Below are 23,732 nucleotides of genomic sequence, written 5' to 3'. Positions count from 1 at the left end.
TGAACAGTGTATCACTTTATACCCATTAACGGCCCGTTATTCCGTTGGGCCGTTTCCAGCCCATGTTATCTTTCGGCCTTCTCAGAGCCCATTTATGCTTGGGCTCATTTCCAGCACTCGTTTACTTACGGCCCGTTACTGTCATTTTCTGCTTGTGGGCCAAATTCAGCCCGTGGTTACAGTCGGCCCGTTTGTGGTCCGTTAATACGTTGGGCCGTTTTCATAGCGTCATCAAATACAGCCTATTAACGATGGCCCGTTATGGTCGGCCCATGAACGAACGATTCCAACTCTAGCCCGTTTATGGCCATAATGCGGCCTGTTATTGGCCCATGTTTGGCCAATCGATCATACTGCCCATATAAGGCCCATTGATGATACGGCCCGTATAAGGCCCATTGATGATACGACCCGTAGAAGGCCCATTGTTTCTATGGCCCGTAGAAGGCCCACTGTTTCTACGGCCCGTAGAAGGCCCATTGTTTCTACGGCCCATAGGAGGCCCAGTGTCACTACAGTGAATATTAGCCCATGGTTATTGTGGCCTAGTTTTAAAAAATAGGTTATTGCAGCCACTAGCAAACCACGGAAAAAGAACTGCAATGACTACAAGCAAACAAATAAACAAGACAACAAGGAAATAAATAAGCAAGCAACTTATGCTAGGCTATCACGGCTATCACACATATTACATCCACTGGGCATCAAAGTTCGCCACCAGTGCAAATAAACGCGCCGACAAAAGAATATACAAAACTGAGAGCACTTCAGAAGGCACTAGGCCTGGCCACGTCGGGCCCCCCAAATAGCTGAAGAAGCCGAGTAGACCTCAGTTGTGTCAACGATAGATGCATCAACACTAGATTTAAGGCATGATGGTGCGCACGGCATTCCTCTGACATCTTCATTGCATCTTTGACTTCAAGTCGGAGCTGACCTGAAGCAAGCCTTTCCGCTTTAAGTTGAGACTGAAGAAGTCGAACTGATTGAGGCAGCGACTGCACAGAGGCTATCTCACACCTGCTGGTGAGTAGCTTCAACTCACTGTCTTCATCAAGACAGGACCTTGGGGTCATCTCGCTGTCCTCAAGATGGTTTGGCTCACTATCTTCCCTAAAGTTCTGCCTGGCGTAAGAGATACGAGTCTGAAAGAGAAACAAGGAGACACGTAACAGGTTTCACAATTATATAAGCAAATAAATGGATCTGTTCTGCATAAGGAACATGTTTTTACAACTACAATTTGAAACTGGTAGTTGTTGCAAACATCCAATCAGATGTAAACAGCAAAGCAAATAGCAGTGGAGGAAATGATGCCTATCCAAATCTATACTAGAACAAAGTTTGAAGGCTTGAGAAGGATGAACTTACATTACATGTTAACACGGGCTGGACAAAGCCCTTCTCCATGTTGATGGAAGGATAATTCAATAAATTCCCCAAAGAAAATTCTTTATAAGCGTTGCCATTATTCTACATTTTGCAAAGAGTAAATATAGATCAAATATGTTTGGAAGAAACAGAGGATAATGAAGCTCAGGCGCAGACTGATGATACATAATCAAATAGCAATTAATTAAGTACAGCGTTACAAGGCAAAAGGGAGAGAGGTACTGACAAGTGCAATGCAGAGCCCATTATTGTTTTGAGATCGTATGATCCTTTGAGCAAGGAGATTCATCTGAAATTGGTTTTCATACAAGAGAGAAGGTAAGGCACAAGCAGAAATTTAGGAGTTCAAATTTTGAATTGATATCATAGACAATACCTGACGCTGGGCTCCCAGCAGTTCTAATAGGGGTTTGGCCACTGGAGTAGGGAAAAAGTGTGGTACAGTTGGGCCTGTGTTTTCTGTGGCTGCTGATCTATCTGATTTAACAGGTATCACTACCTTTTCCAAATACCTAGTTTGTACTCCTCGAGGATCTGCACTCACCCTCTTCCTTTTGGACATCTATTACGAAAGAACAACATTTGACTGGAAAAACATAGTGTGACGACACATGGAATAGGTACAGAAAATGGATAGGTATGGCATATATACTCATATATGATGCTTAAACTAAGCAGATGGTGTAACAAAGTAGAGGTAATGCAAGAGGTCAGATGCAAAATATGTGCGACCAATACAACTTTGCAAAGTTAGAGTAAGCACCTTGATGGGTGAATAAGATAGGCCATCCTCCACCATGCCAAGTTTGTTAGCCAGTGGATCGTTCCGCAATATTCCTCTCGTGCGCCCATTCTCATATTCATTTTGATAATGTTTAATATCTGACATGCATGAAAACATAAAAACAAGTGAGATTTTCTTTGTAATGTAGAAGTGATTCTAATCCAATACTGCCTCCCTGTAAACCCCTTTGTGCTATCTCTGCAATTCTTTTAAAAGATGCCATGCATGCTGTAATTTGTTGTGTGCATTAATATAATGTGGCCTACTACTCAAAATATGAGAGCTCCAGAAGTGATGACACTTCGCAGATGATAGCTTCAACATATAGTAAAGAAGAACAAGTCGACCTGACCTGACAGATTCAAAATATACTAAGGGAGAACAACTCAACCTGACCAGTCGACCGCAAGAGAAGAGTATCATATTAAAGAAGAGCAGAAGAGCAAGCAGATTGAAGATATTACAAGTCTTTCAATACAATGTCGGTTGGCCACCCATGATGAACCAGAGCGCACAGAGAAATACTATTCTTTCCGGTCTCTCCATATGTGGCTCACATGAATTTCGAAACTAAAGTAGGAACATTTAGCTAACCAATTAAACATCTCTCAGTTTTACTAATATCAGCAATAATATCATATATGAATTTGTACAACTAAGCTTGTTTAGCTCGGTGGGTGGAGCAGTGCTATTACGACACGAACCACGTAGGCTGATTGTGGTCATCATAAAATGGGGAAAACATAAGCATGATGAGTACAGTGTTGACCGTGGCAGTGGGATGGCAGATCTGAAGCTGCAAACCGCGCAAAGGGTAGTTAGCAACCGATGTTTGCTTTGAAATAACAACTAAGATTTGGTATGGACAAGAAAGTATGGTCAACAAGTGACAAAGAAATGCAATTATGCTGTCTCTCTATATGTCGCGACATGCATTTGGAAACTCAAGTGGGACCTTTAGCTAACCAATTAAATGTGTCGGTTAACTAATATCAGTATCATATCACAATCATATTTGAACAACTAAGCTTTCGAATTTTGAGTGTTGTGTTGTTTATCTTGAAGCGTGGAGTAATGCTAGTACGACAGAAAGCACCTACGCAGATCATAGTAGAGTAGATAAAAGGGGAAAACCCTAAGCATCAAGAGAAAAATCAGGAAAGTGGAACTAGTTGGACCAGTGGGTGGCGCACATGCTTTTCGAAACGAATATAGGAACATTAGGTGACCAATTAAACGTTATCTGTTTTAGTGATATGAGCATCATATCAGATTCGTATTTCAACACGTAAGCTTTGGGTTGAGGTCTTGAGGAGCAGTGCTAGCACAACACGAAGCACCTACGATGATGGTAGTGAATATAAAGGGGGGAAACCATAAGCTTTACAAGTATAGTGCCCGTGCCATGGCGGATCTGAAGGTGCAAACCGGACAAAGCTACTTCGCAACCAATGTTTGCTTTCAACTAGCCACTACGATTTGGTACGGACAAGAAAAGTACAGTAAACAAATTACGATCTATTTTCCGGGTGAGATCAATAACTTAAGCACATATGGAAGAGTACCACCTCTCTTGCGACGCCGTGTAGGCCTATGCTGATACATTGAGGGTGCTGCGGGTGCGATGGCTGTCGGCGGTGGGGAAGAAGACTTTAGACGGTAGACGGCCGGGTCGGGGGATATATCATGTTGCCGTGGACGAGGCGGTCGTAGGAGCGCAACGGCAAGGTGGACGACGGCGCCGATGAAGCGAGAGGAGGCGATGAAAGGATCCTGGTCCAGCGCCGTGGATGAGATACGTCCATCTCTTGCAGTGGACGACGGGGTAGGGGTAGCGGCTCCGACAAGGTGGAGGATGGGGTGGCGGACGGAGGAGGCTGGCCGCAGTGCGGAGGTTGTCGTGCCGCCGACAGTGTATGAATGGGGAAATGGAGGGGAGGGGGGATCTCAAACTTTGGGACGCGCTTCTCTGAAATGGGGGAAAGTTACGAACTTATCCCCCGTTTAAAATTTCGGACATCGCGTCGGTTGGGGATAGGACGGTAATCTCGCATCTCACAAATATTTGCCGGTAACTATTTCGGGCGAGGAGAGGGTGTTTTGCCGCCCACGGTTGGCGCCCACGGTGTATGAACGGGGCTAACAGGTAGGGAGGTGTAACGCCCACGATGCGGCTATATCTCCCACGTGTCGAGGCACGACTTAGAGGCATAACCGCATTGTGGTATTGTCGCAAGAAGGGTTATCTTCACACAATCCCATGTAATGAACAAGAATGGGATAACGAGAGTTGGCTTACAATCGCCACTTCACACAATACATAATTAATTCATACATCATCCAAAATCCACACATAGACCGACTACGGTCAAATCCAAATGAAAATAAGATAACCCCAAATGCTAGATCCCCGATCGTCCCAACTGGGCTCCACTACTGATCATCAGGAAAAGAAACATAGTAACGACCACATTCCTCGTCGAACTCCCACTTGAGCTCGGTTGCGTCACCTGCACTGGCATCATCGGCACCTGCAACTGTTTTGGTAGAATCTGTGAGTCACGAGGACTCAGCAATCTCATACCCGCGAGATCAAGACTATTTAAGCTTATAGGAAAGGATGGTGTAATGAGGTGGAGCTGCAGCAAGCACTAAGCATATATGGTGGCTAACATACGCAAATGAGAGCGAGAAGAGAAGCAACGCAACGGTCGTGAAGCTAGAATTGATCAAGAAGTGATCCTGAAACTACTTACGTTCATGCATAACTCAAACCGTGTTCACTTCCCGGACTCCGCTGAAAAGAGACCATCACGGCTACACGCACGGTTGATGTATTTTAGTTAAGTCAAGTGACAAGTTTTCTACAACCGGACATTAACAAATTCCCATCGGCCTCATAACCGCAGGCACGGCTTTCGAAAGATAATACCCTACAGGGGTGTCCCAACTTAGCCCATCATAAGCTCTCACGGTCAATGAAGGATAAACCTTCTCCCGGGAAGACCCGATCAGTCTCGGAATCCCGGTTTACAAGACATTTCGACAATGGTAAAACAAGACCAGCAAGACCACCCGCTGTGCCGACAAATCCCGATAGGAGCTGCACATATCTCGTTCTCAGGGCACACCGGATAAGCTAAGCGTACAAGTACCAACGTAACCCAAGTTGCCAAGGGACGGTCCCGCACGGTGCTCTTGTTTGGACCAACACTCGGAGGAGCACTGGCCCAGGGGTTAAAATAAAGATGACCCTCGGGCTCGCGAAAACCCGAGGGAAGAAGGCTTAGGTGGCAAATGGTAAAACCAAGGTTGGGCCTTGCTGGAGGAGTTTTATTCAAGGCGAACTGTCAAGGGGGTCCCATAAATCACCCGACCGCGTAAGGAACGCAAACTCAAGGAACATAATCCCGGTATAACAGTAACTAGGGCGGCAAGAGTGGACCAAAACACCAGGCATAAGGCCGAGCCTTCCACCCTTTACCAAATATATATAGATGCATTAATTAAATAAGAGATATTGTGATATCCCAACATATCCATGTTCCGACATGGAACAAACTTCAACTTCACCTGCAACTAGCAACGCTATAAGAAGGGCTGAGCAAAGCGGTAACTTAGCCAAACAACGGTTTGCTAGGAAAGGATGGTTAGAGGCTTGACATGGCAATATGGGAGGCATGATATAGCAAGTGATAGGTAGCGCAGCATAGCAATAGAACGAACAACTAGCAAAGCAAAGATAGAAGTGATTTCGAGGGTATGGTCATCTTGCCTGCAAGGTTCTCAGAGTTGTCGAAAGCTTGATCCTCGTAAGCGTACTCAACAGGTTCCTCGTTCACGAACTCGTCTCCCAGCTCTACCCACAGCAAGAACACAAGCAATGGAATCACAATCAATCACGGGAAATGCACAAGCAACATGATGCAATACATGCATGATATGCGAGATATGATATGCGATGCATATGCGTGCTCCGGAAGAAAAAGGATGAACAAGGCAGTAACTTGGCAAACCAAGTATGCCAATGGAAAGATGAGATGATTTCGGTCAAAATCGATATAAAGATCACCGGAAACGGAGGCACGGTTTGCAAATGGCAAGCAAAACAAGAATGACACGATTCTGCGATTAACAGCATGATAGCACTTAGAATACATAAAGTAACTATGCTACAGGAACCCAACATAGCAACAAAGCATATGGAAGTAATCTACAGGAGATGCTTGACAAAAGATGAACACTGAGCTACAGTTAGATCATACAATAACAGGTTCAAACAAGCATGGCAAAAGTGCAAAAGATATCAGGTTCACAGACTTGGTGAAATTACTGGACATGGCATAAACAGCATCAGGTAGCAATGTTCAGAGCAAGCAATCAACATGCTACAGGAACTTAACATAGCAACACAAGGCATGGAATGAATCTACTAAATGCATATAACAAAAGTCCCTTACTGACCATGAGCCAAAAAATTACAGAAGATATGATGGCACCCATGTAAACATAGCAAGTTTCGTTAACAGGTTTCAGACTTAGCAGAAAACAGAGCATGGCATTAACAGAAATTATGAGGGCATCTTGGTGAGCTTGATTAACTCAACACAAAGCAATGCATGACAAAACAAGCATACCTACAGAAATATGGCATGTTTATGAAGCTAACCATGGCAAGAGAAAATACATAGCATGTATGGATCAACTACAACAACCTTGGCAAAATTGAATATCATGTTAACACTCTGCCAGAAATATTTTATAGCAAAAGTAGAGCAAGCTTAAGACATGTTATGGCACTCCATAATTGCAAACAGGGGCATGGATGGATAGAGCACAACTATATCTACAAAACATCCTTACTGTACATACCCAAAAGAAGCATGGTTCTCTCTGTAGCCACATGGATATATGGCAACAAAATAACAGCAGTCACAGACTTGGCAAAATTCCAAGTCCCTGAAAACAGAAACATCACGAAGCCTAGTTTGCATGCTTGTGCTAGTCACCACATAGATCACAAAAAATACATGAAATATACCCCTGTAAATATGGCATGGCATAGATCAAAACACCTGTAGAGCTCATGCCCATAAGATGCACACATTAAATGCAACAAAAATAACAAAACACCAAGTTCTGTTAAGTAACAGCAGTAAACATCATATAGCACTCTTGCACCAGAGATTTGGGCATCAATATGGACTCAAACAAGCAGGGCACAATGGAACAAAATGAAGAGAATCTCGAGACGAACATTTCGATATATTACACGCACGAAACGGAGCTATGTGAAAGGAGTTATGGCATGATGAGGTGAGCAACATTATGCAAGAATTTCCGGGACTTGGCAGAAATCAGAGGGGGGGGGGGGGGAAGTCAACCTGCGGATGGATCTAGGGTTCGCGGGCACGATCTTCGAGGTTCGCCGGAGACAGAGCCGCAGCGGCCGGAGCTCAAGGTCGGGGCGCCGGATCCGGCGAGGGGGAAGACCGGGCGCGGTCGCCGGCGCGGCGTGGAGGCGCGGGGTCCGGCGAGGCCCGGCGCGACGGAGGCGGCGGCGGGGACGGACGCCGGCGCTAGAGGAGGCGCGGGCGGCGGCGGTCGGCGGCGGGGTCGTCGGGGTCCGCGGGAGGGCGGCGGCGCGGGAGAGACGGGCCGCGGGGGCCGGCCTCGGGCCCGGCGGGCTTCCGCGGCGGGGACGCGGGCGGAGCCACGTGGCGCGTGCCCGTTGGCTCGGGGCGGCGGCGGCTTTTCGTCCGGCCGGACCGGACGTGTCCGGCGGCGTGGGGTGGAAGAAAACTAGGGTTTCGCCCGAATTTGGAGGAGGGTGCACATATTTATAGGTAGAGGGAGCTAGGAGACTCCAAATGGAGTGCGGTTTTCGCCCACACGATCGTGATCGAATGACCGATAGCATGGAGGTGAATTAGATGGGTTGTTGGGCTGTTTGGAGGGTTTTTTTTGCTGCAACACACAAAAGGCCTTTGCGGTTACCCGGTTAAACATTGGAGCACCAAACGACCTCCAAATGGAACGAAACTTGACAGGTGGTCTACCGGTGGTATACCAAGGCCACTTGGCAAGCCTCGGTCCATTCCGAGAACGTTTAACACCCGCTCACGAAAAACAAGAGGGGTGCGCCGGTGCACGTGGGAGTGCCGGATTGCAAAACGGACAACAGGGAAAATGCTCGGACGCATAAGACGAACACGTATGCAAATGCAATGCACATGATGACATGATATGAGATGCATGACATGAACAAAATGCAAAAATGAAAAACAAAACCCGACCACGAAGGGAATATCATAACACATAGCCGAAAATGGCAAGAGTTGGAGTTACAAATATGGAAAGTTACATCCGGGGCGTTACAGGCGGTTGTGTCACGTCTGATGGAAGTTACACATCTGCCCCTATTTAAAATATTAGCCTACATCGATTTCGGACGAGGAGTGTTTGTTTTGCCGCCCACCGTGTATGAATGAGGAAATGGAGGAAGAGACACATGTCTTTCGGACGAGCTTGAATCAAATGTGTTTTGCCGCCCACGTTTGGCGCCCACCATGTCTGAATGGGCTCAGAGGCCGTCGTGTCACGTCTGATTGAAGTTACTAGTCTACCCCTATCGACAGCAGTGTAAATCTGGTCGATAAGGATGTCAAGTGTCAGGGGTAGACAGTAATTTCCATCTCGCAAACACTTGCTTCGGGCAGCCCACAAATTATAGTGGGTGTTTAGCCGCTTCGTTCAAAACTTGGGAGAATTAGCATTCACGTTTGCCCTGGGACCTGGCAAACTAAATTCAAATCCAATTTGTATTCGATTACGAATATCCACAGATAATTATACGTTTTTTATTTATTTCTTCAAAACCACAACAAAGATTTATTCCACCTTTATATATGATTATGATTTAGAAATGCCGTGATCTTCGAATTCAGTAGGTTGGATACACTCTGAGTCAAACAGTTATTTCATCCAATACAATATGCTCACACGAAAAACAGTTCACCTTATGTCAATCATACAAGTACTGAGGATTACCTCGCCTAAAAAATTCGGATCATTACAACACATGGACAACATAGGGGGTCTTGCAACATAATCCATTCAGAGACATGACCATGCAAGTACAATAATCTAATGACAATTTGAACTGGTATCTAAAGAAGAACCGGGATTACCTTGGGCTTCAGATAGCAGAAACAACAGATCCTCCTCCGTCTTCAAATGCAACATTCTTACTTCCTCCAATTCTTGGGTTGCTTGCATAATGCGTGCCGCTAATTCTGTAATTTCCAGCCTCAAGATAAAGATTACCTCATTCATGGCAGCCACACCATCTCTTTCTGCCTGTAGTAGAGCCTCAAGCACTATAATATCTGTGCTCAGACTGCTCTCCGGCGGTGTTGCCTCTGAACTGCTACCATCTGGTAACATGGATGGCGCACTGCTTCCACAAATAGATTCTGGGATTGTACATTGTGTCCTATTGTGAACGGCATCCTGAAAGGTTTCCGCTAGACATCAGTAAGAGATAGTTATCGTATGATCCAGGCAGTAAGCTTACACGGTAAATGACGGACGAATTATTGCCGAGCATGGCAAACTATATTTAAATGGTTCGAAGCAGCATCAACCGAAAAGAAATTAAAATGGTAAGATGAAACTAGGGATGTAAGTGGCAAATAAACGACATCCGCCAGTCCCATCTAGTTAGTTTTTGCTACCTCCCTAGTTCATTTTCATCAAAAAACAAAAACTCTTTTGAACTATCATACCACTAGTGGACTTTAATCGGGATTAAACGGGACCCAGTTGACATCCCTAGTTGAAAGGGAGTGTACAACCGCTATATTTAAGTTGCCAAGGCATCTAAGCAGTTGAAATAATCTGAGAAAGCACTTAACAGTGTGGCCTCATATAAACTACAAAGATAGTCTTGTGATGAAGTTGAGAGGAAAAGTTAAGGACTCAAATGAAATAGGCATGCATTTCTTTACGATAGTACAACAGGCACTGCTGACATATTGGCCAACTCAGGTATAGCGTAACAACAAATAAGCATTCGAATCAAGCAATACAGCAAAGCAGACAACTGAACTATTTGTAATTCGGTAGGATTACACGTTGAGGGCACAAGCCAAGAAAGCAGCCCACTCGCATTACATTTCACATGTACTAAAACACACTGGCTTACCATATGTTGCTGTGAAGCCTAGCTGCTGTTGCAATGTTCTTTGAAGATATCGTCAGCATCCCGTGGTTGCAAATCTAGTTGTTGTAGTTTATTCTGCACCATCTATTTAGGTAAAATTAATTTTAATCGCATGCACTGGTCCGAATTGATCATCAATGGTTCATCTAAACTAATGAAAGAAGGGTGTGTGCATACACGACAATATATCTGCTTCCCTCTATTTTTATGCTTGTTCGAGGTGCCAGCCCCAAAAGAACAAATATTTTGCTTGATGGGGTTGGCAGCTCCATAATTAATAGAAGCATCAAATTAGTCATGCAACTTGGGAAGATCAAGAACACACAAACAAGTAATGAACAGAGGCTCGGAGCAGTGATGTAATAGCTAGCATCAGAAAATGTAGGGTAAAACGAACAAAAAGCAGCGAAACCACATGCTAGTTTGCTGATGTGTAATTAAGCATAGAGAACATTAAGCAGTCTGATGGAACCAACAGGTGGCATCATAACAAAACTAAAGCATATTAACTATATGTGCACTGGTATGTAATTTAGCACATGTAACATGTTCACTGCCAGAAGTATGGCCCTATAGGTGCAAGCAGAATAACGCGTCTCATGAAAAACTGAATGATGCCCTGAAGAAATTCAAAGGTGCGGTGTTTATGCTAGGAAAGTGAACGTAGGCGCCAGCCGTTGGATAATAGTACCTGATTCTCGGCGGCGTATGGGTATCGTTGTCATACTTGATAGCTAAGGATCGTCGATGGTGCTCGTGTTGCGGTTGAGTTTGGGCCGGCTGTCGCCGTCGCTGAAGCGGCTCCGGTGCTATGGTTGCGGCGCCTGTCGACATACAAGAAAGCTCATCTGTGGTAAGTGAACAGTTGCATGATAAAGAGAAAAACCGAAGGAGTACAAATTGAAATAACCTGATGAGGCTGCGGCGTCGGTAAAGCAGGGCCGGTGGAGTTGAATATGGCGTCCGTGGAGCGGGTCCGGTGCAGTGGACGAAGGCTTCGGCGGGCGCGTTGTACAGTGCTTTCGGTGAGGCGGATCTGTTGTGGCGGACGAGGGCTTGTATGAAGGGCCAGCGAAGGGGCGGATGAGGTAGGCAGTGAAGGGCCTACGCTGTGGTGGACGAGGGCGCCGGTTAAGCAGATCCGGTGCGGTGGACCATGATGGCGGTCAAGGAGATCTGGAGCGGTGGACAAGCCAGTCGCTGAAGCGGCTCCGGTGAAGTGGTGAGTTGGCAGTTGGGGGTTCCAAGGTGCGGAAGGTAGATCCGGCGGGGTGTGAGGTCCACCGCTGCGGCGGAGGACTAGATTCAGCGGCTTTCCGTGGTTGGGGGGTCGGGGAGGGGAAGGGGAGGGGCTCTGGGGAAGAATGTTGGGGACAAAGAGGGGAAAACAATGGAGTTACCAAAGCAGCCCTTTTCCGTTCATGTGGCAGGGGTAAAACAGGAATATCGCAGGGCTAAACTTTCGGGCGCGTGATATTTCGATGTGAGCGGGAAGTTTGAAAGCTTTTGGCGCCTAAAATTATAAGTATTCTGCTCTCGTACGGCCGACTATGATATCATGGCCAACAATTTGTTTGTTTTGCACGCAAAAAAATGTGCAAGTTTTGAAAATCAGTGTCTCAAACTCGAAACTTAGATTGTCCATTCAATTCAAATATGGATCATTGAGCTACTACAAGCAAATACCATCATACGGTCCAATTCAAATGAAATTCCAAATGTGTTTATCCTAAATATGATGACAAAAGCAAAAATGTGTATGTGTATGAATAAAGTGGATGATTATAAAGTTTGAACATGCCCGTATGTGTATACCTCTAGGTTTGATATATGAATTTGAAATCACGAAATCCCGGCTTAAAAAATGTACCTCCGTTTAAATGAATTACAAAAGCTAATGATGGAGTCGAATTCCAAAATTCCAATCTTAGGTTTGTAATTCTGGTACATCAAGGTATATCACGCATGTTCAAAAGTATCGTTATCTCATAGTACAAACTGGGAAACAAATTGATCAACCATGAGTGCACAATATCTCAATTACGCTAAAGTCCCTCAAATATAGACACCTCACTCTTTATCTGAAGTCAACCCCCCCACCACCACACACACACACATAGAGAAGTCGTTCTCTCCCCCAAACACCAACACACGAGCACATTAACATCCCTCTCTCTTGTAAAGTCTCGGGCATGCACACATCTCTTCCCTCACTCTCTAGGTCTCCAGCTATCTCTCTTACCCAAGCACACGCACTATGTAGAGTGTATATTTCCCATACACACAAAACGTCGCCCCAAACGTCTATCTCCCTAGTTATGTGGTTCTCGCGCACTCACCTCACACACCACCCCCACTGGCAACAAGCACACTTTGTCTCCTTGTGCACCACTCTCCTCTTTCTATCTCTCCCACATGCGGACCCGCCCCAGCTCCTTCCCTGTATACATATATGTCGTGACTCTTTGCATAGCTCCCTAATGTATAATCGTTCTCGATTTCGCACATTATTCTCTAGACCATCTATTCTAGATCTCTCATGAAGTCCCTATCACACACACGATGACTCGCTTCCCTTGCGTCTCCTTTCATAGGCCAATTTCGGACAACATCAACATTGTCTCCCTATCTATACGCCATTTATGGACACAAACGACCCCTCTCGCCCCCTCTCTTCCTCTCTCTCTCTCCGTCGCTAGCTCTCTCTTTCTCTCGCTCTCACACCCCTCTCCCACACACACACTCGATGTCTCTTCCAAATAGTCTGCTCCCCCCGCCCGCACCCGTGCTATCTCGCTACTACACATGTCACACCATTCCCCCTTCCCTTATACTAGGTTTACATCATCAGTGGTCTCTCTACTCCACATACACTCTCTCCCTCTCACACACAAACGCGTGCACAAACACACACAGACACGCACAAACACCCATTTATCTGGATCCTCATCTCTCCTCATGTCCGCATGTGTATCTCACACACTCACTCTCTAATTATGTATATGTGTCTCCACGTTACACAACACAAAGCCCCATGTACATGTCTCTCTCTATCCTCCACACACATAGACACAAAGAATTTGTTATCATTGCCTCAGTCTCTAACATATCACACACGCACACTGTCTCTCTCTCTCTCGCAAACACGCTCAACAAGGGTTTCCCCGTGAATAACTTACCGTCTATTCATCAACAGTCGTGGCAGTACGGCGAACACGAGACGTGAAAAAGAATAAATCTACACGTGCTTAGACCACCTAGTATGACTACTAGGACTAGAGCAAGCCAAAAAGCGCGCTGCCGTCACCCCCTCCTTCTCGGCGACGGGAAAATCTTTGTTTTACACAGTCGAGAAGTCATTGTGCTAAGGCCCCACATGCCGAGGCGTTGAATAGAATGTAGATGCTAGTTTACGGAAGCAAGTATCGATAATACGTTTGTATCTCCATACTTATATTTCTTCTCTTATAAAAAACCGAGTTGGTGATGATGGTACGTGTGCCATCTTGCAATATAGACCGTCCGATCTATATCTGACGGATGGAAATTAAACTAAAAGATACCCGCACCCCTCTCCACATTTGCAGACAAGGCCTTCCCTCGTTCATCCTTATCTCCAACAAACCTCATTGTTGAGCAATTAAGAAAGGAAGCCTCTGGAACAAACTGGCCTGGTGGCCGCTGCCGGCGTCGTCAATCCCCATGCCTCCGCTCAGTCCGACCACCAACCACCACCACACCCCACTCCTCTTCACCTTATCTCATATTTCTCGAGATATCATTAGTTTTTACACATGGGATTACTCCCGCAAGGGTCAATCACAACAAGTGTTTTATAAAAAAATGCATCTTGATGTTCCGTGCAATGCACGGATCTTGCTAGTACTCCTACACAAGACTAAGTTGGTGATGCTGGTGTGTCTGCCATCCGTCGTTTCTGACCATTAGATCTACATCTAACGATTGTGAGGTAAGTTGTTGCCTTTTCTCACCAACATCCCACTTGTCTACCAATTTGCAGAAAAACCCATAATTAGTATCTTAAAACCAACCACGTCCCTCCCTGACCTCACCAAAACAGCCCAAGGAATATATTCTAATTGAAACATAATATATCTCTAGTGACATATGTATATCAAAATTAGAGTGTTTTGTACCAAGTTTGTGAATAAGTATTATTCTAATTATGATTCGTTGCAACGGACACGAACATTGCTAGTATTTCCAACCATGCATTTTTTTCCTAGTATTCCATAGTTTCGAGTTTTCCATCAAGATATTAGTCACTCATGGTTGATATTTACTTTCAATCGTGTACACATATGCACTATGTAACTAGCCTTGCTTATTGGCTTCCAAAGCTTAACTTTCACTCCTACTTACAATATGTAGAGTATTTAACAAAAAACTACCACTTTCAACCAGCCCTAGGAAGAATCTATTGTACAAAAAATAGCAAAAACATACCCAAAATTTCTTAATCCACGCCAAAAACTACCTAGTACTCCTACCGATTAGGTTCGTTTAAACCCTTTTATGACAGGGTTGGCCCACACGTCCGTGCTGACGAGGCAGCTTAAACCAACACATTTTGTTTGACCGTTGACACGAGGGACCCACATCTGACCTTCTATCCTGTTATTCCCCCTCAAATCATTATTTTTCCTGAACATTACTTCAAACAATATTGATGCGTGTTCGTCGGTGGCGCCGGCGATGAGCGAGTTGGCCGCCGCTCCGGCGGACGGGCCGGACGCCGCGCTGGCCTCCGCATGGGCTGACAGGCTGGCCCGAGCGTGACTCACGAGCGAGCAAGCCGCCGCGCTGGCCTTCGCTCGAGCCAGATGGCTGGCCTTAGCGCAGCGCGCGCGAGCAAGCCGCCGCGCTGCCGTGCCAATCTAGCTAGCAAACCTTGCAGACAAGCAGCTGGATGAAGCTATCTTGGCTAGCTAGCGGCCGCGAGCGCCGGACGGAGCTGGCATCCGGGTTGCCGCAACATGGGCTCCGCACCGCCGGCGGTTTTGACCTCGCCTTCTGCTGGCGGCGGTAGCTGCGTCCCATGGCCGAGGATGACTAGGTGGACGGGCCGGAGGTAGGAGGTCACTCGAGGTTTTTTGTTGGTAAGAGCATGTACAATGGTTGAAAAGGTAGTCTTATCTTAAGTCTGCCACGTATGCAAGTGGTAGTAGTTTCTTGGCATTTTAGTGGTTTCTTGCATTATTAGAGCAAGTACAATAGAGCTGAGTCAGCGGGCTATAAGAAATAAACTAGTATATTTTCTGCTTAGTTGGAGGAAAGAGAAGAGGAGAGAGAAGGTAAGCGGGCTCTTCGTGAAGAGCCAGCTCTAGCACGTGCTCCTAGGCACTTTGTGAGAATGAGAAGTGGGCCACATAATAAAAAACTAGTACACTCTTTTGATCTATTATTGTACATGTTGGCTATAAGAGGGGCTGTAGATGACATGGCACTGGCTTATAGACAGCAGCTGGCTATACTATTAACCATGCTCTTAGGGGTTTCTTGTAAGGAACAATGTATGTACTACTAGCGACAAAAGGCGATTCTATACCTCGTTTTGTGGGTTCGATCCCGGCTGAACGCACGACGGCCTTTTTAGAAAAAATAGTACTACTACACTTCGCTGCGAGCCAATATTTTACACGGGTAGTTTGAGTTTTGAAGTCAAACGGACGTGCGGCCCCACAATCTGGGTGCACTGGACAGCCTAGCCACGTGAACGAGTTTTCCTTCCCAGCATCCCGTGGCTCGCGTGCTCGCCCTAGCCGCACCTCGCTTGCAGCATCCAGCTAGTAGCATATTTAAACTAGCGCCTCCCAATTAAGCCAGAGGAGCCAGAAAAGCCTGGCGGGGCATTGGGAACTGTGCAATATGGCTCTGTACGTAAAGTGCTCTACTACTACTCTGTAGCTTGTGGCGTTGCACGCATGGACTTCACTCCATTATCGGCTCTACTATAAAAGAAATTCCTCTTGACGTGTTTTTTTTGAAACGGAGGCAAAAGCTTTGCTTCATCTCATTCATAAAGAAGGAACTACTAACAAAGTTCGACGAGATCCATTACACCTCCACAAATGGAAGCGAAAAGCCAAGTCTTGCTGTATCAAATAACTCAAATGTTCTGCCCCCGCAGTAACCATCACTCATAAATAGGCTGCTAGTGTGTGCGTGAGAGGAGCGGCTGAGTAGGCCAGCTACGTGAGAGGAGCGGCTGAATAGAGCACCGAGAGTACCCACTAGGCCACTACGCAGGTGTACTTCCCCTGCATTGATAGTACATCGATGGTTCTAGAGAATGGTAGTACCCTCCACTTCCAACTGTAGCTCCTTGGCCCTGAGATTCAAGAGTTCAAAACTGGTGCACTATACTAGACTAGACTAGAAGTACAGTACATCACACTACTAGTTGAGAAAAGTAGTACTAGTACTGCTATAGTACGAGTACGTACTCCTCCGTCACATAATGTAAGACGTTTTTTGACACTAGTTGGCGTGTACAAAAAATGGCAAAAACATACCCAAAATTTCTTAATCCACACCAAAAACTACTACCTAGTGCCAAAAATTTCTTACTAGTGCTATTATTTACAGTATAATGCAATCCCATAACGTTCCATAATGCTAGTACTAGTAGTAAATAATAGCCTCACCCCTTCGCTGAGGAACGATCTACAGTTGGAAGGGACGAGGCCCTGCGGTTACTACGCTCTTATCTCCTCCTCGCCAGTTCCCCTCCCCCCAAAGAGAAGGCAGTTCGTCGCTGCTCCCATGGATTCGCCAGGCGGTTCTCCTCCTCGTCGGGGCTGGGAGACCTTGGACGGCGATCCTCTGGGAGAAATCGCACGCCGCTCCGACGTCCTCACCGCCGCAAGACTCGATGCTTCCTGCACCAACTTTTTCAAGACGCTGCTTAAACAGGCTTGGGAAAAGGCCATGCTTGTTGGTCTTCCATGCGTCCTCGAGGAGAAGGTTCTTCTATGGGACAATCCTTCGAACAGTCCACCGCTCCCTGGCCATGGTTGCACGTTGACTCCGCTAGAGTTGCCGACGTTGAGAGGTAGTCGGATTTTGTCCGATGAGCAGGTCAGTAATGGAGTTTGATCATGTAGTACTTAGTTATTCCATTTCCATCCCGTAATTTCTCCGCTGCCCACCGTCTTATATATAGGTCTGGGTTGGTGCCAACGAAGATTGGCTTGCATACCTCCGGCCGGATACCACCATCATTTTGCACAACATCCACAGCAGTGCGGCCGTTCCGGTAGACCCCTTCTCCACCATTGGGATCGGCCTTCCGGACTGGCTGGGCTTGAATACGTATGATGATGCCTACATGAGATTGAAGAAGATAGCAATTGCGGACCCGCCAACAAAGCGACGCGGCTACGACGATTACTATCTCATCGCGGTGTTCGACATAAGGATTGCCATCAATGCAAGAGGCAGTAAAGGCAGAGGCTGGCGCATGTTGGCGGCGGCAGATTTGTACCCCTACACGTTCGAAGACGCCGTGCGCCATCTAGGCTGCATCTTCGCGGTGACAAGCCAGGGGACTTGTCATCTGGTTGCCATCCTACGGTACGGGAGATTACAAACGGAATGCACAAACCATCATTTGCATCCCTAACGGTACTCCATTATTTTGCAGGGACCAGTCATCCCCCATCAAAATAAGATCGCCGATCCTGGATGTGCATTTGCATCCGTGATTCAGTCTAACCTGGAACCTTGTAGCTGACTTTGGCATATTGGGATCAACTATCTTAGCAGTCGTTACCCATGGTACCACTGATGTGCAACATGGTCACACAATCTACCACGATCGGACCGTCACCATCTACCCAGGTATTCCATTTTTTAACCCTCTCGCCTTGTCTTTCATTGTTGTACTAGCAGTATACTTTGTAGTACTAGTAGGAGTACTTTTTACCTTGAAGGACGCGTATAGCTAGCTAGGCCCTTGAAGACTTGAACCCACTAGCTGCCACCATTTTTGTTTTTCCATGTCTTACTATCTCATCCATGTAGCCAGGAGTGGCTATATATAATAAGCCGGTTATTTTACTTCCTCTATACCGGAGTAGTACTATTTGCTGCACAGTATTACTGACCGCCATATTTGAGCACAACATTATTATGCATGGACCTTGACTATGTACGTCACCATGTGTCCAGATCTGGGATGCCGCGTGTACCAGATGAACGGCGCCGAGTTCGACCCCCGTGATGCTACGTGGGTGCCGAGGAACACTCTTGGAGAGTACTCGCTTTTCATCGGGGACAGCTACCCCATTGTGAAGCGGATGCCACCTTCCGTGCACGACACAGAAGGCCTGCCGTTCATGAAGCATGGTTGTGTCTTCAGTGCCCACCGCCGGATGAACGACATGCTGGGACACGCTATCTCTGATTTATGCCACTTCAGCTTGGATGAGTCTCCATCGTGTGGAACCAGACTAGAAAGCTGCGACAATGATTCCCGTTGCCCACCGCTATAGATCGTGCCATCCATGAAGAACACCTGGGACTGGAACCTGGAGGAGGACATGTAGCCCATCTATAACATGTAAATGGAGTACGGTAATTGTGAACGGTAGCGCTGTGAATATATGTAGACTAGTCGTGCACAAATTTATCACATGAATTGGAGATGAACTTGTGTGGCATACTGGCATTTGTCCTTTAGAATTTATTACTAGTAAATGTGTTATGTGTACGTGCAACTTGTGTGGTTGTTGCACGGGCTCCAACATGCTCTTTGAGAGAAAAAGGTGGCACAGCTTTGGATATACGTGACGTGGCGGCATCATACAGTAGCATCATTCGCTATAGTTGTAGTACACTCCTACTAGGACGACAACTCCTATAAAACCTTGCGCTTGGCTCTTTGCCTCTTCGGGAGGTTCAACAGTTCGTACTCGTGTGAACCTTGCACTTGGCTCTTCGCCTCTTTGGAAGGTCCAACAATGATGATACTACAGTACAATATGCTTCTGGCAATCTGACACCGATTGAACTACTGCACGTCCACTGCGAGGGCGAGGGCGAGGGAGAGGGAGAGGGAGAGGGAGAGGGAGAGGGAGAGGGCGCTGTAGTCAAAACCCTCTCCTCGTCCTGCGAACCACCGCGCGCGTGGGCGAGGGAGAGGCGTAGTAAGCAAGCTTCTCCTCGTTCGGCGAGTTGACGGGACACATCAAAGCAGTACTAGTACTAGTAGTAGTAGTCCATACTGCGTCCTTTCCGACTAATATGGCTTAATTTGAAACGAGAAAAATACACTGGCGGTCAACGTATGTAACAATACGCTCTTTACGGTCACTATATATAGTTTTGCGGCGATTATACGATCACTAGCTCATCGTAGAGCACCGTATTGCACCCTACTAACCGGCCACATAGTCGACGTGGCACTTTGTTGACTGGTTAAATTGCACCTGGTTTCTAGGTCCCACCTGTCAGTTGGCAGAGCAAAGAAACCAGTTAAACAAAACTTTACGCAGGCGCGACACGAGTCCAACCCTTGCGCGCGAACCGCCCTGGCTGTGTATGTGAGTGCATGCACGTGTCCTCCCTCGGTCTTCCAACAAAGAGTGTACATCGGCTATAAAACAAAGAGTGTAGTACATGATGTACATCTACACTTCCAATGCATTTAGCCTTTAATCTAAATCGATATTGATTGACTAATGCACCAACTTGTGCTCTAGGTATAGGCTACATGTCTATCCTTAATTACAGCATGCAACGGCCTTCTTTTAATCTTCTTATCTCAATGGTCGCATGCACACATAAGTCTGCTACTTTTGGGTGTTAATTATGCCCTGGTCAATGTGTAAATCTCTAAATGTACAGTCTTTCACGGATGTAGGGAGTAGGTTGAGCACTTGAGCGTGAGCGTGTGTGTTGCATCGTGTGCTGTGTGCCGCATGGGTGCGTGAGTGTTGCGTGCGTCCATGTGTACGTGTGAGTGTTGCATGTTGCATGCATGCATGCATATGCATGGGGCTTACTCCCTCCCATTGACATGTTCATATTTCAAGCTTCCTCTGTTCCCTCCATATGGTGATACTCCCTCTGTTCCCAAATAGTATGGAGTAAAAGCCTCCCTCTGTTCCCAAATATGGAGTATTTGTCTTTCTACAGATTTCAACAAGTGACTAGGTACGGAGCAAAATGAGTGAAGTGAGCGTAGAGGCATAGGGATACTGTAGAAAGGAAGTCCTCGCGATCTATTATTCCCCATCTCGGTCAGAGAGAACTATTCAACTAGTCTTCGCAGTGAAGTGACAATACACGCTGCAGCAGATGGGACACGTAATTAATAAGCTGAACCAGCGTGTTGGTGTTACTAAATCAGCCTTACCCAGTACTGCCATCATGTTTGCCAGTAGAGCACGCTTCCGCAAATATGCCTACGCACCTCTGTCCTCCATTAACTGACATATGGGCCCTGTTGTGGTAGACCCACATGTCATCGGTGTAACTATTTACGCTCCGAAGGACGGTATATCCTGGTAGTAGTACTAGTAGAATTGAGATTTAATGCACTTTCTTCCCCGTCTTCCACTCTTCTTCCTCCTCTCTTCTTCTTCCTCCTCTCTTCCCCATCATCGGCCGCACACGATTTACCCCCGCTCACTGCTCGCCCGCCCACGCCATCTTCCTTGGTAGCTCGCGCGTACCATATCCCCCCGCTCACTGCTCGGCCACACGAGGAGAAGCTTCTTCGCTCGCCCGCCCGAATCCACTTCCCCGCTGGCTCGCAGGCACCGAAAACCCCAATGGCAGAACCGACTGACACGCAGAGCCGCGATTGGAATTCCCTCCCCGATGTTCTCTTGGAGCAGATCTGTAGTCGTATGGACCTACTCAGAACCGTCCGTCTGGCTGCATGCTCAGTGTCTTTGTACCGTCTACTCGTCTGCAACCGGCCGACTGTTTTCAAGACACCCTGCTTGGTGATGCCCGATCCTCGCAGGTGGCCCAAACACCGACTTGACGATCCTACGGAGGTTGCCGTGGTGCCCCTCGACATGCTACCACTACCCGTCCACCTGTCCTTCATGCGCGGCCACTACTGGGCGGGCACGAAGGCCAACTGGATCGTCCTCATCCACCACACCGGTAGTCTGTGGCGTCTCGTGGATATCTAGACCCAGCGAGAGATCACCCTTCCATCATTGGATACCGCCGCCATCAAGCCTCACGGCCCGCCGGACACTCCTGCCTACTACGCACGAGACGCGTCAAGCTTTTGGCTCGACCTCTGTTTGCAGAAAGTTGTAATCTGCGAAGTGCCCACACCATCAGAAGACTACATGGATTACAAGCTCATTGCCTTGTTCAACATGGGATTAGTCTATCTGGAATCCGGTCGCCATACATGGTTATGGCTCATCATCAATCCTGTTGAGGCAACATTTCTATCTGATGCTATAATGCACGATGGCATCGTTTACGCGGTCGACGCACATATTGGCTGCCTATACTGGTGGAATCTATCGTCGTGTAATTGTTCTATCTCATCTCATCTTTACCTTATGAATACGACTGCCTGTTCATTTGTTACAAATTTAGAATGCATAGCATGTCTATAACCACATCATTGCTATATGTTCCTCTCATTTCCTAGATTTTTATGACCACACATGTTATTGTTAGAGTTGATATGAGAACAATTGGCATCTAATGATTGTTAGAATACATATTATGAGCATAACATCATGATTGCTATATGTTACTCTCGTTTACAAGATTTTTATAACAACGCATGTTATTGCTTAGAGTTGATATGAGAACAGTAGTAGTAAGTGCTATGGTAGAATATGAGTAGGCGCTATCATAGCTGTTTTCCACTCATTGTTACATGATGTTTGAACCATGACATATTGCTAGAATATGAAAGCCATTGGCTTATTTTTTTAACTTGGGGTATCATTATGACCACGGCATTGCAATTCTTTGTCTATGATATTTGTCACTGTTATAATAATCTTAATTCCACACATACTCTAAACATGATTGTTTATTTTTGTCCTTTTGGTCTCCAATTTGAATTGTTGCAGCAGACGCAAATGCGCTGGCCTTCATGATTCCAGGACCTGGAATCATACCAGCCGATGGGTGGTGGTTTATCGCTCGTTCAGCTGACGGCGGTCATTTGATGCTCATTCGCACGTACCAAATTGACCAAACCATTACATCAAACCACATGCAGTACAATGCATGGGGCGTTCGTGACATTGATGGCTATGGCTGCTTCATGTTCGAGAAAGATCCCAGCTCCGTTGGGCCAGGCGTATTCAACTGGAGGTGGGTTTACAGCCTAGGCAACCACTCCTTGTTCCTTGGGCTCAATTATCCGATCATCCAACCAATCATCGATCATATCACCAGCGATGATTACTGTGCTATGCAACTTCCATTCGCGAGGGGGGGGGCTGTGTTTACACATCATACCATGGGTTTCATGAATCACCATATCCAGAGATTCGTCGACACAACTTGTTGCCAGATAATCTTCAGTGTGTGAAAGGCATCAAGCTTCCATGGATGGCTTTTGCAAACCCGACATGCGGCGATGTGGTTCATGCCAACAGCAAATATGCACAACTTGATTCGTGCTGATATCTAGTTTGAGCCATGTATTCTGCTGCTGTAGCACGACCCTCTTTTGTTGGATATTATGTACTGTTGTTAGTTTGAAGCACTCGTCTGGTTTGAACGATAGATACCTTCCTGGGATCAAGTGCATCCTAACTCACCTGCGTAGGATGTACTGATAATGATGATGGAGATGCTGTGCAGAAGCCATATATATATCAGTTAGGCTTCAAGTGCGTACTTGTTAGTTAAACCTATGTATAAATTGTGACACTAAATACGACTAGTAAGTAGTACAGTAGCAGTACTAGTATACGTCGGTCAAATTATTCATCATGTCCACACATTGAATTGACGTGACAACACGCTGCGCGTGAGGTGACACAAGAATCCCGGCGGCATGTTCGGGTATTCTGGACTTCAGATTTGGAGTACCACTTATCTGTCGAAATCTTTCATCATTCACTTAAAACAGTCGATTGATCATACATTGAGTACCTTATAACTGGAATTACCGATGCAAGTCGAAGAAGGATTGGCCGGTGCTGCCGGCTGGCGTCAAGTTCGATCCCACGGATAAGGAGCTGATCGAGCACCTTGAGGCCAAAGTGAGTGCTGACAGCGCGAGATTTCAGTCTCTCATCGATTTGTTCATACCAACCATCAGCAGCGAGCACGACATATGCTACACCCAACCAGAGAAACTTCCAG

The sequence above is a fragment of the Triticum aestivum genome, chromosome 7D (genome assembly GCF_018294505.1).
Source record: "Triticum aestivum cultivar Chinese Spring chromosome 7D, IWGSC CS RefSeq v2.1, whole genome shotgun sequence".
Classification (NCBI taxonomy): Eukaryota; Viridiplantae; Streptophyta; class Magnoliopsida; order Poales; family Poaceae; genus Triticum; species Triticum aestivum.
This window is presented reverse-complemented; position numbering follows the sequence as displayed.